We start from the raw sequence: 14,780 nt of genomic DNA, 5'->3' as shown, positions 1-14,780 counted from the left end.
CCCTAGCACTTGGGAGGTGAAAGCAGGAGAATCAGTCAGGAGTTTCGACCCACCCTTGGCTTGTCCTTGTAATGAGTTCAGAGCAGCCTGGACTCCATGAGATACTGGGCCAAGCAAACTGGGGAAAAGAAGTTTGAAGTGTCCTATCTTTAAGTTTTTGAAGATTTTGTGGATTAACATGAAGTACAACATTTCATAATCACATATCATATTCCTGCTTGAGTGGGTGGTAAGAAAATGGCAGCGTTGGGACAACTCTCCTGTCAATCATAGACTAGCCACAGGACCTTATGGAGTTCACTGACCCACTGTGGACCATGTGCTCTGTTGCTCTAAAACTGGTTGCAACAGAAGTTGGAGAGACAAAAGGAAACAGTTGGTGGGAAGTGCATCTGTACACCTGACTGTTGCATGTGATGTGTCCATGTTTGTGTGTGTGTGTCCATGTTCGTGTGTGTGTGCGCTGACGGGGCTCAAACCGAAGGCCTTTCATATACTAAACAAGTGCTATATTGCTGAGCTCACCCACAGTTCATATCTGGCTATCGTAAATATGAGTTTTATTGTGTGTTTGATAAGCCATACTAGACCCTTTCCGGCTCCTCTGGTCACTGGACCCCAGAGAAAGAGTTGGCTCATATGCCCATAAATCTACTTTTTAAGGTGGAACTTTAGACAAGTTCCTTAATCCAGCTAAGCCTCGGTTTCATCATCTGTAAAATGGGAACACAATAGATCTTGTTAAAAGTTAGATTACCAATAAGAATGAAATGGGGTTGTATATAGGGCATTTCAACAGTGTCTGCCTCTTGGCAAGCGTTTCACAAACACCATTTTATTACTATTATTATTATTACTACTAACTGGGTCGAATTCCCTGGCCATTTCGGGGAAGCTAAGCTCCTTCTGCCTGCACAGCCCAAGTGCTAGGTCACAAGCTTATGTACTATGCCTGGCTCTGCTTTTTTAACTTTTTTGAAAGTTTGGAGTATTTCCAAATAATGATGATAAAGTGGGGAGGACAAGGAGCTTAAAACTTTCTCTGTAACTCGTTCTTAGCTAACATGAACCCTATAAAGTGAAGAGCTGAGGCTCTGGAGTAAAGATTTCCAGTATAAAACACCAGGGATGAGGAGGATACAGACCCTCTCAACAACCAGTCACTCAGCAGGCCATATACCCTTCTCTTTGGGCCGTGAAAAGTTGTAAGATTTGACTTAATTTGCCTCTAGATCATTCATTAAATGGCTTGATAGTGTATGGTAGAACCTAGCTTTCAGTCCAGGACACCTGTCTCCAAATCTTAGGCTCTTCTCCTTCCCACCATCTATGTGCCAACACGGTGCCTACCCTGCGGAAATTCAGAGTTTCCGGGGGACAGTATATATCTACATAAAAAAGAAAGATCAGATCTTGCATATAAATCATGTTTGAGTTGTAGAAACAGCTGTAAAAGTCACAGCATCATCGGAGAAGGGTTAAGATGGAGTTCACTTCAGCCACAGAGTGTGCTTGGTGAGCTTTCAGAGTGGTAAATGTGGACTGGATGTTCATTAAAAGGGAATGCCTAGATCTTTTATTAATGGCATGCCATTTCAAAATCACACAAGCAGAAGGAAGGGAACCACTGGTGTTTCTTTCTATCTCTTCATTGCTACAGCCCTGAGTAGTCTGTCTCCTAAGTTCCCAGCAACCTCTCCAGACATTTTCAGATGGTCTATAGAGTGAGCAGTCAATGGGCGGTTCTAAGTGCCTTTTCCCAGGAAGGCAGACCATTGGTAAGTGATGAGTAGGCTATCTTAATCTCACCTGATTCAGAAAGTTCCAGATGGCTAAGGAGTATAGCGAGAAATCCAAGGGAGTAAGTAGCCTGGCTAGCTCAGTTGGTAGAGCATGGGACTCTTAATCCCAGGGTCGTGGGTTCGTGCCCCACTTTAGGCTCCAGTTATAGTAAGAAAGAGAAATCCAAGAGAGTCTGCTTAAGGGGTATAACAAATTTATTAAGACATAAATTGGAAAAGACAACTCACTAAACAGAGTAGGCAAATTGTCGTGCAGGGTCCTGGAAGGCTGAGGTCCCGACCCACGCTGCTCTGGCTGCCTAAGTCAGTCCACACCATCCAAGCCCATGAGGGAGAGAAGAGAGAGGGAAGACCTGCCTTTCAGGTCTTAAGGCTAGCCCTGAGGCCACGCCCCAGGGGCTTGTACTTCAAGGTCATAGGTAGAACAGGTATCCACTACAAAGGAGAGACCATTTCTTGGGTTAGAGAGATGGCTTGGCAGATAAAGCGCTTGCCAAGTAAGTGTGAGGACCTGAGTTTGGATCCCCATAACCTACATAAGAGCTACCTACATGGTAACAAGAGGCCGTAATCTCTAAGCTCCGACAGCGACACAGGAGATGGAGACAGGAATGCCTGGGACCTGGAAAGGCATCTAGTTGGCTGGTCATACACAGTGGCAAACACCAAAGAGAACTTGCCCCAAAGCGGAAGAGCGTTGGGACTGTAGATGTCTGCTGCCACACCTGGCTCTTTATGTGACTTCTGGGGACCAAGTCAGGGCATCATCGGTCTTGTGTGACAAATGTCTCTCTCGTTGCTTTCTGTTCACAGAGCTCCTCTACAGGCTCTAGTACTGCCTAGGACCTCTTCAAGGAAGCAGGCTGAAGAGAAAATAGCCTGACAACAGGGTCCACACTGGGGTGACTGCAGCTCCAAGCGGCCATCTCCTTTTGCTCATTGCTCACCAGCCAGGGAAAAATGTTAGCACCTCATCATTAAATGTTATATCTGTACTCATACGGTGTGCCATACATGCATTTGTAAACAGTGAGGTATGTGTATGCAAGGCATGCATTGTATGCCCATGGGGGTGTTCATTAATTATATACACGAACTACTCTACCCGTATTTCACACGGATTACAAATGTATGTTATGAAAACAAGGAGAGAGGGAAGTTCAAATGCTGTCTTCGAGCTTCACGGTGAGCATCAGACCTCTTATTTTATTTTCTCTTTAATTAGTTAGTTTTCCCCAGTGATGGGATTATAAGCGCATACCACCTCACCCAGCTGGGGATTGAACTCTGGTCCTTGTGCTTGTATGGCAAACACTTGAATAAGTGAGATATCTTCCTGATCCTGGAAATAAATATGTATGTATACATATATTTCATTATATTTATTTATTTAATGATGGGTACACGTGGAAGTCAGAATGTTTATATTTTTTTCTTTCATTCTTGTTTTTTTTTTATTTGTTGTTTGTTTTTTGTTAGCTTGCTTCTTTGTTTTGAGACCAGGTTTCACTATATACCCCTGCCTGGCTGGACCTTGAACTCACAAAGATCCACCTGCCTCTGCCTCCCAAATACTGGGATTAAAGGCATGTGCACCATGCCTGGCAAATCTTTTTTTAAAGAATTTGGGCAGATTTTCAAGGATTTATGTCTGAAGGGTGTTTATGTATCCTTGGCCATTCTCTTCTGTGAGCCTCTTTATGTTCTGTGAAGGTGGGACCAGCCATTCTCAAAGAAAAGCTATAGGAGTCTGTTGTTACACAATGTTTGTCAAACTTCAAGTCATGGAGCCTATAACAAGAAGAATATTTTGTATAAAAACCTTTCTTGGAGACAGTTAATTAGATTCCTGTTACAGTAAAAGTTACTTGAAATAAATTAATTTTTAAAAGACCAATAAGGTGAAATATATTTATATTTATGTGTAATTTGTATAGTTTTGTATTGGTTTGGGGCCTTAAAATAATTTACCACCTTAACCATTCTTTTTTCTTTAAAGAAATATATTTAAAGCTAGTGGTGGTAGTGGTGGCACATGCCATTAATCCCAGCATTTTGGAGCCAGAGGCAGGCAAATCTTTGAGTTCAAGGCCATCCTGATCTACAGAACTAGTTCTAAGACAGCCAGGGCTACACAGAGAAACTATCTCAAAAAAACAAAAACAAAAAACAATTTCTTTCTTTTTTACTTTATTTCATTTTTTAATTGATTTATTTTTATATGCATTGGTGTTTTGCCTGCATGTATGTCCATGTGAGGGTGCCAGATCCCCTGGAACTGGAGCTACAGACAGTTGTGAGCTGCCATGTGGGTGCTGGAAATTGAACCCGTGTCCTTTGTAAGAACAGCCAGTGCATGGGAGTGTGTGTGTGTGTGTGTGTGTGTGTGTGTGTGTGTGTGTGTGTATGTAGAGCTGTGAACACATCATAACGTGCTATGGAACTCAGAAAGCAACCCACACTGTGCGTCCCAGGGATTGAACTCAAGTTATCAGGGTTGGTGGCAAGTGTCCTTATTCTCTGTGCAGTCTCACTGGTCCTGGGTTTTACTTTTCTGTGTAGCCCAGGCTGGCCCCAAACTCTATGTAGCCAAGGATGTCCTTGAGCTTCTGATCCTCAGGTCTCCACCTCCCAAGTCCTGGGATTATAGGTAAGTACTAACATGTCCTTTCTTCATGGTGCTGGAGTTCAAATCCAGGGCTTCCAGCATGCTAAGCCAACTCTCCACCAACTGAGCTACACCTCCGGCACTTAATTTTTTTAATTAGCCTGCAAAAGAAAGTAAGTTAAGACATTTTCACGTATGCATAATTGTCTCTTGTTCATTTTCACTCCTACTGACCGCTTTTCAGTACAAATGCATTTTAAATACAATGTATATGAATGTGTTAGCTTCCAACCTGTAACAGTTCTTAAGAACACAAGTAAATAGTGGCTCACAGTCTTCCAGAGGTCAGCCCCTGGTCATGTGCTCCCATTGCTTTGGAGCCCATAGCAAAGCAAACAAATCAGGGCTGGAAGCTTGGAGTATAACAAGCTGCTAGCCTCAAGGTGGCTGAGAGGCAAAGAGGAGACCGAAAGGGGCTAGATTTCTACCAGGTTCTTTTTGGGTGCAGTCCAGTGATCTAAGAGTTCCCATGAGGCTGTCTGTCTTAGAGGTCCTACTTCTCTTGATAGTACAAAGCTAGAACCAGACCTCTAACATATGGGCCTGTGGAGGACATACCACGTGTACACTGAAGCAGAGTGTTAGCGATTTGATAAGCCAAAGCACCGGGTTAAATTTTTAAAAATGTAAGCGATGATGTACTGAAAGACGGGAAGAAGTGTTATATTAAAAAACTGGGTGCTTAATCCAGGAGCACAAATGCCGTGCACACACGCACCTTTACACAAACACGGTGGCAGGGCTGGAGTTGTGTGGGAGCCTAAGGAAGCCGTCTGAGCACTGCGCCCCCAGTGGTGAGGGCTGGAGACAATGTTGAGACTAGCACGCTGGAGACTGAGGGCAGAGATAGGGGATCCAGCAGGTGAGTGTGGAAACTGCTTTCCAGAAGCAGACTCTGAAAAGGAGATGAGGTCCGACCACGGTAGGGAGAGGGGAGATGGGCGAGACAGTGCAGAGGAGAGGGTGAGCCCTCTGTCTCACGGACAGCTGATGCTGATGGCCCAAGGCTGAAGATGAGGCAAGATGGGACATCGGAAGTGAACATCTTGTGTTGAAGGGCTCTTCCTCCCCTCCAGCTCCAGGTGTGAGACGGCTGGACCGCCAACTGACAGATGGGGACACATATCCTTGTACGATTTTTACAAGGTCATTCTGTAGAAATTAAAAATATAAAAGTGTGTGGATGAGGCTTCCGGATGTATCCACACTGCCACAAATGACAAGGTCTTTAATTGATTGATACTCTGTCATGTTATCTCTCTCTCTCTCTCTCTCTCTCTCTGTCTCTCTCTCTGTCTCTCTCTCTGTCTCTCTCTCTCTCTCTCTCTCTCTCTCTCTCTCTCTCTCTCTCTCTCTCCAGAATCTCTCACTGGCTTGGAAATCAGCAAGTAGCTGGTCTGGAAGGCCGTAAGCCCCAGGGATCCATCTGTCTCCACCGCCCCAACACCGGGATTATAAGCACATGCTGCTACAAACAACTGAGAACTGAACTTAAGACCTTGTGCTCGCATGGCAAGCCCTTGACCGACCCTGGAAATGATTTATTTATACGTATTTAATTACATTTATTTAGTTAATGGCAGAGGATGTGCATTCCAAGTGTACATGTGGAGGTCAGAGCTGTATATAATTTCTTTCCTTTTTTTTTGAGACAGGGTCTCTGTTTTTTATTTTTTTTTAAAGTATGTCATATTTTTATTGAAAATGTTAGTCTACTATCCTAACAACTATTTTTACTTACATTGTCAAGTTGCATGCTGTATAATGAGCCATTACATGTAATACTTCCCATACTATACAGGAAACACATAAATTTTACATATTTACAGTGTTAAAGCCAAATATGCAAAGTTTCATTAAATGCTTTCTTTCAAATATAATATGGGAATAGCTGGCACTGTCCATGTCACAGAAAAAGAAAATTAAGCAAAAGATGAGTATGAAAACTCTGCTTTCCAAAACCTCCCAGTGACCCCAAATGTAAGATACGTAAACAACTTTGGAGATCTCAGATGCTCATTAGATGACTCTTGGACACGGGCGATGCTGCTGTTTACCAGTCATCAGTGCAAACACTGTCTTCAGGATACCTGTGGTGTTTTCACTTGGGAGCACACCTGCAGGAAGAACTCCTGCTTACACCAAACCAAGGCAGAAAGGAAGCGGCACAGCGGTATAATAAGGCCCTAAGACAGGGTTTCTCTATATCCCTGGCTGTCCTGGAACTCTCTGTGTACACTAGGCTGGCCTCAGATTCACAGAAATCCACTTGCTTCTGCTTCCTGAGTGCTGGGAGTAAATGTTTGTACCACCACACCCAACAGTATATAGATCTTTATCCATTCATTCACTACCACATACATAGATTGTTTCCAGATCTCGGCTATGAGGGAGATGAATGTACAATGAATGCTGGAGCTCAAACATCTCCATGAGGAGTTGGATTCACGTTCTTTGGGTGCATGCCCTGCAGGGAATCGCTGCATGGATGAACCTCATGGCCACCCAAGTGAAATAAGCCAGGTACAGAAAGACCAAGATCACATGACCTCACTTACACAGAGAATCTTTTCTGAAAAAGTCAAACACATAGAAATGGAAAGTTAAAAGGTGCTTTTGGGAAAGGTGAAAGAGATTAGAGTAGGTTCAAAGTCATAAATTTGAAGTTAAAAAGAATTTTTAAAAATCTAGTACCGTATAAAGTCAGAGCTAATGGCATTTGTATGAAATACTGAAAATCTTCCAAGAGAATACATTTTAACTTCTCTTACCACATACAAAAAGGATAACTAGGGTAGATGACCTTGGAATGTTCTGCCAGGTGGTAGAATCATTTCACTGTGCTAAGTGCATATCAAAACATCATGTGATCTACCTTGGATACATACAACTAAAACTAAAATAAGTAAGAAATAAATGGAAAACAAGAGTGAAGGGGAGACCTATACGCAAAAGAGACTTGGGGGGGGTATCAAATTTCTGAAATAAAACTTATTATATTTAGATAAATGTACTTGGACATTAAGTGCAAGGAATGGAGACTCGGGGCCGGGGCTGCGGCTGAGTAGGAAGAGTGCTGGCTTAGTGTGCACAAGGCCCTGGGTACGATGCCCAGCATTGAATCAAGCAAGCATGCTAGTCTCGGCACTGGGGACAGGAAGTAGGAGAATCAGAAGTTCAAGATCGTCCTTGACTACATAGGAAGTTTGAGGCCTGCTTGGAACACTTTTGGAGGCTGCCTCCAAAAGAAAGAAAAAGAGAGAGGGGTGCTGGAGATGTGGCTTACTTGGTAGAGTTCTTACCTAATACACAGGAGGTATTGGGTTTAAATCCAGCACTTCATGAACCCAGTGGGATGGCACATGCCTATAATCTCAGCAGGGCAGGAGCAGCGGGATCAGAAGTTCAAGGTCATCCTTAGTAGCACATGAAGTTCAGGATCAACCTGGGCTGAAGACCCCGTCAACAAAAGCACTGTGGTCACTTTTTCTTGAATTACTGGGTCTCTGACTAGGATGGGGCTTCTGGAGTGGCTGGCAGTTCTTGACGGAGATAGCGTCGCGATAATCAAGTAAGCTATGCCTCTGGGGGTTTTCTGTATCCGAGGCTTTATTTTACGAGGTTAACACCGTCAAGGGTAGCATTCTCCCATGTTACGGGTATGTGGTTTAAGCTCCCACACTCAACAGTTAAAGGAGCTGGCGACAGTGACTCCTCAAGACACACGCGCTGTGTCAGCTCAACCTTTCTCACAGCACCACCAGCAAGGCGAACAAGTCTGGCACGAGGAAAATAACAAAGGACATGGAGTCCAGTAGACCTGAACTCATGTCTGCCGTCTACACTTTTGAGAGGCCACCTTCTCCTTAATGGCTGTACAGTGTTGTGAAAGTCGCCCAGTCTCACAGTGCTTCAATTTCCTTGTGTAATAAAAAAGATAATGGATTGTTGTAAGGGTTAGGTAAGTGTGTGCAATGGTACACAGTAGGTGCTTAGTGGTGCTTTACTATAATTATTTTTATGAGTCAAGGAACAGGTTGGCCAGGTTCTAATACATGGAAACTGTGTGTGAATCTGCCGCCATGCTGGGCAGTCATCCTGAATATTCCCATAGTTGTTCCATGACTAAAACAAAGGTCTTTTCTCCTCCTCTTGGCTGCCTTCTTGTGGAAGACAGGCCCAAGCAAGGAGGCATTAAGTCATGCCTGTGAGTGCTGGGAGCATGTGACCCTCTGTGGGGTATTTGTCCCTGAATACAGTTAAGTGAATCAGTAGTCAATGAGTATTAGAGAACCAATGTGTGACCCTTCCAGTAATAAAGACAATAACAAAACTCCTTCATCGCTGCTCCTTTCCCTCCTAGGCTCAGAAGCGTGGGGGGGGGGGGGTGTTCTGCAGGCAGTTTTCTGTTTCTATGTGTCCAGCCTAAGTTGCCAAGGCCACCAGAAACTACTCTCCCTCTCCAAAGACAAGTCTGTGTCACCTCCTTTTCCTCCTTGGGACATTTGACAATGCCTGAGATATTTGTGCTTATCACAAACTGAGAGGTGCTACTTGGGTCAGTGACTTTCCTCATCACTCTGATGGAATATCAACAGACCCAACTTAAAGAGGCAGTACTTTGTGGCTTGTGGTCTGAGAAAGTACATCATTACGACAGGGGAGACACAGCAGCAGACGTATGGATTATTTTTCTCATTGAGTGCCAAAATATTCAGCAAAAGCAATTAAGGAAGGGAGGGTTGATTTGGGCTCCCAGTTTGAGGGTACAGTCCATCACGGTAGGAAACATATGGTGGCAGGAGTGTGGAGTGCCTGGTCACATTGGATCTACAGTCAGGAAGCAGAGAGAGGTGAATGTGAAACTCGGCTCAGTTTACCTCTTGTTGGTTTTGAAAGATTCATTTAATTATATGTGTGCATGTATGTCTGTGTAGGGGTAAGTGCACGTGAATACAGTGCCCAGGGAGGCCAGAAGCCAGGGGGCGGGGGAGGAGGGCGGGGTCTGCTCCCTTGCAGGGGGAGTTATGAGCAATTGTGAGTTAGTCCTCTGGGAGAGCAGCAGTATACAGACTTAACTGCTGAGTTTTTCTCCAGCCCCTGCATTTATTTATTTTTTTACCCCTCAGCCTTTGACCCTAGACCCATGGAATGGTACTGTACACAGTCAGGAAAGGCCTACCTCAGTTAACCTGATCTTGAAACTTCCTGACAGACTTGTCCAGAGGTTTATCTCCCTGATCATTCTAGATCTTGTTAAGCTGACAATATCAACTCTCACCACGGAGTTCATGGAGATGTGAGCATGTGGTTGGCACTCTTCACAATCCAGTAGTGGACTAGGAAGCAGAGGGCTCAGGCAAAGGCAGGCTAGTCTATAGGCCCTTAAGTTCTGTCCCTTAGTGGCCCGCTCTTTCAGCTAGGTCCCACCTCCTAAAGGCTCCATGACCTCCCCCAAACAGTATCACCGCCTGACAACCAAGTACTAAACACAGGAGGCTGTAGGGAGTGTTTCACAATCAAATCATAACATCACTAAACATCGCACAGGACATCTTACCACAGCAAAGAGCTAGCCAGATGTAAACATCAACACTACAAAGTGGAGAAGCTCTGCATCAGTAGAGGGAAGTGGACAAGCAGCCTTGTGCCTGTGACCTCCCAGCCCTGCCCCAGATGACTTGGCAAGCCTTCAGCTTACACACAGAACACTAGAGGCTACAAACCATTACTCAACTTGCCCAAAGATTTTTGTTATTAAAAGGCTGGTATTTTTAAGGTCCACTCTTTGCTAGAGATCTGCCTGTCCAAGATTTCCTAAGAATCAAAATTTACAGTTACTTTTATTTTTTAATTTTCAACTATATATTTTTTTTCATTTTGAGACAGGGTCCCATAATATACCCAAGGGTGGCCTCAGATTTTGAATATAGCCTAAGATAAACTTGAACTTTTTGATGCTTTTTTCTGCCTGCTGAATTCTGGGCCTATAGGCATGAGCCATCTGGTTTTATGTGGTGCTGGAATTGAATCCAGGGCGTTGGGGGTAGCAGGCAAGCACTCTAGGAACTGAGATACATCCTAGTCGTCTTCTTTTTTTTTTAATTTTTTAAATTTTTAATCATCTTTTGCAGCACTTGTGAATGCTAGGCAAACACTCTACCACTGAGCCCCCCACCCCACCTCCCTCATGGTTACCTCTAAAATGAGACCCTCAAAAGACATTCTGAAGCACAGGAAAGAGATTTTGAATTTCTCTTGCCTTGCAAGTGGCTCATAGCATAGCCTCTCCGTGGCTTTCTGTTCCCATCTCTAAGATGATCCCAGCCCATCTAAGCCAGCATGCAAGCCCTTTCAAGTTCAGGCCCTGTCCATCCTCCATCCATCCCGGCAGCCCTCTCCATCTCACACTGGCTGTGAGTGGCTCACCCCGCTCCCCGCCCCATCCTCTGCCTCATAGTCAAGCCTTTGTTCACCGGCTCCCATCTAGGGTGCCCTGCTCCCTGGATACACCAGATGAACTTACAGGGAGAAGAGAGGATGGTTTCTCATTTGAATTCTTAGGTCCTTATTTAAGTTGTATGAGGAAAAAGAGCAAGGAGCCAGCAAACCCACGATATAGTGTGGCTCTTTCAAAGAGTGCATTTGTATAATGAAAAAAAAAGTCTAAGGATTTTTGAAGTCACGCTGAGGTAGATGTATGGTAGATGCTTTTGCTGACTATCAAAGGTGGTTTTAGAAATAACCTGAAGTGCTAACAACCTCTCTTATCCCCAGTCGGCCTGCCCAGTAAGTATAGTGTCCTTCCCTAGATGATCAGCCTGAAGTGTGTGACACGAAGAACCCTGCCAAAGATCACAGTACTCGTACATTATCATCGGCCTCTCCACTTTGTAACCTTCAACTCTGAAATCAAAGGACATTGAAATGACCTACTTTCCAAACGGAACGGGAAAAAAATGCATTTGTCTTTAAAAAAAAAAAAAGTCCAATAAAATATTATGTAAATGTCCTGTGGGTGGTAGTCATATGTAATAAAATCGTGGAGATGGCGTGCATACACGTGAATTGTGTCTTTGCTTACTCTCCTTCCCTGGCTTCATGCCCTCCTCCCTGCTGGCTTTTGTCCCCTCCTTCACTGGACCCCCTTGCCCAGCTAATGCCCACCTGAAAATCCATCTCAGAAGTTCCTTGCTTCCGAAGCTCCTTTCATCTCAGCCCCTACACACACATCTAGTTCAGGCTAGACCAAATGTCTTCTTCTGTGAGTTTCTGGAGGCAGGACACAGAGTTAAATAAACCCTTAAGGGAAACTGCTCAGCAGGATAGCCAGAGCAAGAGGGAGGGGGTAATGAGCTGTCGTTGTCCAAAGGAGAGACAATGCAGAACTTTCCACAATCTAGTCTCCTTTCTAGTTCAGCCCATCCCGGGGCAGGAGCTTCTGACCAGCACCAAGTCTCCTCAGCAAGCCAGGGCATGACAGCCGTTCTGATTTGTCTTCACACTCCCCCTGGACAGGCACCAAGCACTGCTCAGCCCTGTGCACCAACCTACTGCTAGGTGCCAGCACGTCTCTGCCTTTTGGCCTGTGAGACCTGAATCTAGTTTGAGTTTGGCCAGCTCAGTGGGCCATCTCGTGTGGGCTTCCCCACCTCTAAGAGCAAGAAGGACAAGTGGTGCCGAGTCCCCCAGGCAGCTGGAGCATCACCCCCGTGAGTGACTGTGGAAGCTTTTTAGAAGTCATCAAGTGCTTCTGGAGGAGTGGAAGGGACTGTTGTTTTTAAACTAAATGAGGACAGCCTGGTGCTCTGGGGTTTCCAGTGCGATGCTGTGCGACCAGAATAACCAGCTTGCATGTTATGCCTCTACACATACGTGAACACACACACACACACACACACACACACACACACACACACACACACACCCTGACTGGAGAATGTGTCTTTGGGGCCTTCCCAAGATGCTCTGAGAGATGACATGCAAAAGCAATCCAGAGATGGTTTGGGCACTCTTTGGGTTTAAGAAAGCAAAGCCTGAGAGGAGAGAGATACAGGGTCCAAATCCAGGAAGGGTTTCCTGTTTGGGGACATCAGGCCATATGGTCCTGAGTTGCTTCCCTGAGCTAGGCCCTAGTAACACAAGATGTCACAGGTATCCGTTTGAACAGGGACAGCTCACTTATAGATAAACTATTCTATACAAAGCACTGGAGATCAGCATTCAGTGACATACTGGATAGTATAGAAGCCTGAGGCAGCCATGGAACCCTGGGGAGACAAGCTCACATAAGACATATGAGATGTAGGCTATTTAGAGACGAAACTGTTGGAATAGGACTGTGTTAATCGCCTACATATAATTTACATTAAAAATGTCTTTATTCCAGAGGGTTTTTTTTTTTAATGGCCTAGAAGTTTGGGGAACCATTGGATTGGCTACATTGTAAGCTCCCTTTGCAAGAGGAGCTCTCTCAGTCTTCTCAGCCTCATCCCCAGTGTGGATGCTCTGCATCCATCCATCCATGCTCTGCACAGTGGTCAAAGCTGCTGCAAAATACAAAGAAAGAGCTGGAGCGATCGCTGTCGATAACATATAGCGGGGCAGGCGTCGGGACCTGAGTTCAATCCCCAGCACCCATGCGGACAAGCTAGGTGTGGTGGTGTGCACTTGTAATCCCAGGACTGGAGAGGCAGAAGTGGAAAGATGCCTGAGGCTCACTGGCTAGCCAGCCTAGGTGTGTTGTTGAGCCTGAGGGGTCCCAGTGAAAGACTCGGTCTCCAAAAGAAAGTGGATAGCTCCTGAGGAGTGATACCTACAGTTAACTTCTGACCTCCACATGCACATGTATACATGTGCACTCACAAACATGAGAACATACACACGTGTGTACACACACAACACAAGGCCAGTATCAGAACACTTGGCTGATTCTAGACATCCAGTGGACACTGACTTGACACGTCCTGTGTGGGTCACTGGGGTTCAGCAACCAGATTATAGTCATGGACGGTGGGTTGGAGAATGGTAACAGTGTGATCATGCCCCTGCCTCCTTAGACAGCAATGGGGACAGCTGGCCAGGAGAGGCCGTCAATGCCAGGAATGGAGTCAGTGCTATTCTGGCCAGCAGTGGCCACTCCTGCTGCCATGGGGAGTCCAGCAGGGACTGCGTGTCATTCCATGGCTTTGCTCCACTTGGCGTTTCTGGATCTCAATAATTCACACCTTCCCAGCCCTGGGCATTTATGGAGCAAGGACCAATTCTTTCTGTGTAACCCCAGGCACACAGAGAGACTCTCAGAATAGGTGCTAAACCAATGGAAGGTGGGACCAGCACTGTGTGTCAAGAGAAGAGCAAGGGGGTGGTGGGGGGTGGGTGGGGGGTGTCACCTGCCCTGGAACCCTGGGTTCACAACAATTATAAGTGACTTGAATTTACATCTCAACTTACTTGGCTATTTCTATTCTAAAATAGGGTCCATTATTAGGATATTAAAAGGCAGTATACGAAGTACAAAAGAATATATGATCTACGTATATTTGAATGCACACAGCATAGTGACAGCCACCTTAGTGAGCCTTTTCTATGTCATCCCCTGACGACCCCAGAGACCCTACCCTGGATAGCATCCTGAATCTTCTGATCAATGTTTCTATCACTTTTCATAGTTTCAGTCCAAAATTATATGTATAAAAATTATGTTTCTTGTATTGAGCTTTATAAAATTATAAAATTTTATATGTCAAAAGTTATACGTATTTATTATATCTATCTTGATGGGGTTGAACATAGGCAAACACCCCATAGTATGGATGCCAGCCCTCTGGAACCAAACATAACCAACTATTTCCTTGTGTCTTTTTTCTTCTTTACTGTGGCTTTTTTAACCTTCGTGTGTATGTGTGTGTGTGTGTGTGTGTGTGTGTGTGTGTGTGTGTGTGTGTGTGTGTTTAACAAAGATCTCACTATGTAGTCTAGGCTGGTCCCAAACTTAAGATCCTCCTGCCTCAGCCTCCTGGGTGCTAGAATTACAGGAGTGCTCTCCATCACACCTGGCCTTAATGTATTTTTAGGAATTAAATTCAAGTTGTCAACCTTGAGTAGCAAACACTTTTAGGCCCGAGCCATCCCACCGGCCCCTGGCCACAGCATCCTTTTTAAGTGCACAGTACCATACTGCTGTCTGTAGGCATCAGAGCGCACAGTAGCTCCCTAACAATTACTTACCTCATGGAAGTGAAACTTTATACATACAAAGCCACAGATCCTCCCTCCCTCCGTCCCCCAGTGGCCAACATTCTACTCTC

General features: G+C 45.0%; 1 non-coding gene and 1 pseudogene across 1 annotated transcript; one reads left to right on the top strand and one right to left on the bottom strand.

Moving 5' to 3' along the window:
* The window catches only part of LOC131904771 (large ribosomal subunit protein eL33-like), a 30,028-nt pseudogene that overhangs the window by 991 nt on the left and 14,257 nt on the right, over positions 1–14,780 (bottom strand).
* On the top strand, positions 1,869–1,941 carry Trnak-cuu (transfer RNA lysine (anticodon CUU)). Its single transcript has one exon. It is a non-coding gene; the product is annotated as a tRNA-Lys (tRNA).

The sequence above is a fragment of the Peromyscus eremicus genome, chromosome 2 (genome assembly GCF_949786415.1).
Source record: "Peromyscus eremicus chromosome 2, PerEre_H2_v1, whole genome shotgun sequence".
Taxonomy (NCBI): domain Eukaryota; kingdom Metazoa; phylum Chordata; class Mammalia; order Rodentia; family Cricetidae; genus Peromyscus; species Peromyscus eremicus.
Note: the sequence above shows the minus strand (reverse complement) of the source record. Positions and strands in the feature narration are given on the sequence as shown.